General features: G+C 76.7%; 1 long non-coding RNA gene and 1 other non-coding gene across 2 annotated transcripts in view; one reads left to right on the forward strand and one right to left on the reverse strand.

The window, feature by feature from the left end:
• Window positions 1-2,500, reverse strand: part of LOC136374950 (uncharacterized) — a 95,664-nt gene that overhangs the window by 38,248 nt on the left and 54,916 nt on the right. The gene's annotated exons all lie outside the window — the stretch shown is intronic.
• On the forward strand, window positions 1,498-1,650 carry LOC136374955 (5.8S ribosomal RNA). Its single transcript, XR_010746018.1, has one exon. It is a non-coding gene; the product is annotated as a 5.8S ribosomal RNA (ribosomal RNA).

Raw genomic sequence — 2,500 nt, forward strand, 5'->3', positions numbered from 1 at the left:
GGCGTCCTGCCCCCCCCCTCTCCGCGGCCCGGTCTCGCCGGAGAGGCCGCGGCCGCGCGCTGGCGAGCGAGCCGGCCGCGGGGCCAAATGCCCGCCTCTAATCGCGGGCTCCGACTGCCATAGGAGGGCGCGCGGCGTGCCGCGCGCCCTCCGCCATCGCCGGAGCCGCTGCGGGGTTGCGGTCGCCGTGTCCCCGTTGCGCGCTTTCCCGCGGCCTCCTCCGCGGGGCTCGCGCGTCCGGCGTCGCGTCCGGCGCCGCGTGGCTTTGCCTCTCCCTTCGACGGCCTTTCCCTCGAGCTCGAACGAGCCCGGCGGCGCCGCCCGCCGGCCGTCCTCGGCGCCGACCGCCCGCTGTGGCGAGCGAGCGCTCTGCCGGTCCCTCCGCCACCCGGATGCCGACGAGTGCGTGGCGATCCCCGCAGGCCGAGCGGCGGCGTCGTCGCTCGGCGGGTGTCCCCTTGAGGGGACGGTCGGTCGGAAGGCGCCCGCCTTCTCCTGCGGTTGTCCCGGCTCGGGCCTCGCTCGTCGCTTCCCCCGTCGCCCTTTCCCGGGCCGCGTGCGGGACGAAAGGGGAAAGGGGTGCGGCGCGGCCGCGGGGACGCGCCCCCCCTGCCCGGTCTCCGCGTGAAAACGAGGAGAGCGGGCGTCGCGTCCCTTGGCCGGCTCGGCGCCGCGCGCCCCTTCCCCACCCGGGCGCGCGCTCGCGGAACAGGGGTTCCCGGCGGTGCGGGGCGGCGGCGGCGGTCCCGGGAGTGCGGCCGCAGCGGCGGCGGGTCTGCCGCCCGGCAGGCCTCGAGCGCTCTCGACGCCGGCTCGGTGCGCGGCGGCGTCTCGCCTCCGGCGCCGGTGGCGGAGCCGCGGCCGTCGGACGCTCGCCTCTCGGCGGGAGCGGTCCGGCCCGGGGGCGCGTCGGCGAGGCGGCCGTCGCCGCGTCTCGTCTCGGGTGTCGTGCGGAAGGTCGCTGTGGGGAGAGGCGGGCCTCGCGTCTTCGGCGCGCGGCGTCGTCGTCTCGCGAGTTGCCGCGGTGGGAGCGCTCGAGGGAAGGCCGGCGGGAAACCGACGGCCGCGCCCCCCGGCTCTTGGATACGTGCGTCGTCCCGCGAAAGAGGCCTGGGCGGTGGAGCGGCGAGCCCACCTCCGCGGTCCGGCGCGCCCCGCGCGCGCGCCGCTGCCTATCTCCGTGCCGAGACCGGGCCGAGCCCGGGCGCCTGGGCCGCCTCCGGAGGGCGGCACCGCGTGTGGCGGCGTCTCCCCTCCCGGCGAGGGGAGGCGGTCGGGGGCGCGGGCCCCCCCGCTCCGTCGCGGTCGCCCGCCTTCTCGGAGTGTTCGCCCTTTTTTTTTTCCTCCGTTTGTGCGTGTGCTCGTACGGTCGAGGCGAGGTGCGCCCCGTTCCGTAGGCGGCGGCGGCGTCCTCGCCGAAAACCCGAAAGGGGGGGTCGCTCCACGCGAGCGGTCCCGGCCCCTCCGCGCGCGCGGGGTCGGTGCCGAAAGCCAGACAACTCTTAGCGGTGGATCACTCGGCTCGTGCGTCGATGAAGAACGCAGCTAGCTGCGAGAATTAATGTGAATTGCAGGACACATTGATCATCGACACTTCGAACGCACTTGCGGCCCCGGGTTCCTCCCGGGGCTACGCCTGTCTGAGCGTCGCTTGACGATCAATCGCCGTCCCGGGGTGGCGTCACCCCGGCGGCGCGGCTGGGGTTGCCTCGCAGGCCCGTCGCACAAGGGCCTTCGTCCCCCTAAAAGCAGACTCGGGGAGCGCTCCGTAGCTCCCCGCTCCCGGAGCGAGCCGCTGGTGCGGAGCTCGTCCTCGCCGGTGCCGCGCCGCGGGGCGGCGGCGGCGGCCGGGGACGAGAGCGAGAAGACGGCGCGGCGGGCGCCGCCGAGCAGCGCGAGACGCAGCGAGAAAGGAGGGCTCGGGCGCGGGCAGGCGAGGCGCGGGCCTCGCCCCCGGTCTCCCCTTTCCCCGTGCGGGCGGCTGTCTGCGGGTGGGTACCGCGGCGGTACCGTGCCGTTGCGCTGCCGCGCGCGCGGCGGGGGCGGGAGCGCCGGGGGCGGGGAGCCACCCGCTCCTCGTCGGCCCGCCCTCCGGCCCTCCGCTGCGTCGTCGTCGTCGTCTCGGCGGCGCGGTCAGGCGCGCCGTCGCTTTCTCCTCTCGGTCCCCGGCGAGGCCGTCGCGCGCCTCGCCCGGCCGGTTCCCGCGCGGGGCCGTCTCTGCCGCTCTCCCCTTTTCGGCCTTCGTCTCCGGGATGGGAGTATGTCTCGCTTCTCCGCGCGTCTTGGCGCTCTCTGGCGCGCGCGCTTGTTTCTCGCTCGCGCTCTTTCTCTCCCCCTCTACCCTCCCGGCGCGCGCGCGTGCGCGCGGCGTGGGGCGGTGAGGGGGTGGGGGGGAGCCGGGAGGGAGGGCAAAAAGTCGGGCGCGAGAGGCTCCGGGACCGCGGAGAAAAGAGAAGCCGGCCCGTCCGTCCGTCCGTCCGTCCGTCCCGTGCGGCGGCGG

This window comes from Sylvia atricapilla, unplaced genomic scaffold (assembly GCF_009819655.1).
Source record: "Sylvia atricapilla isolate bSylAtr1 unplaced genomic scaffold, bSylAtr1.pri scaffold_64_arrow_ctg1, whole genome shotgun sequence".
In the NCBI taxonomy this organism is placed as follows: Eukaryota; Metazoa; Chordata; class Aves; order Passeriformes; family Sylviidae; genus Sylvia; species Sylvia atricapilla.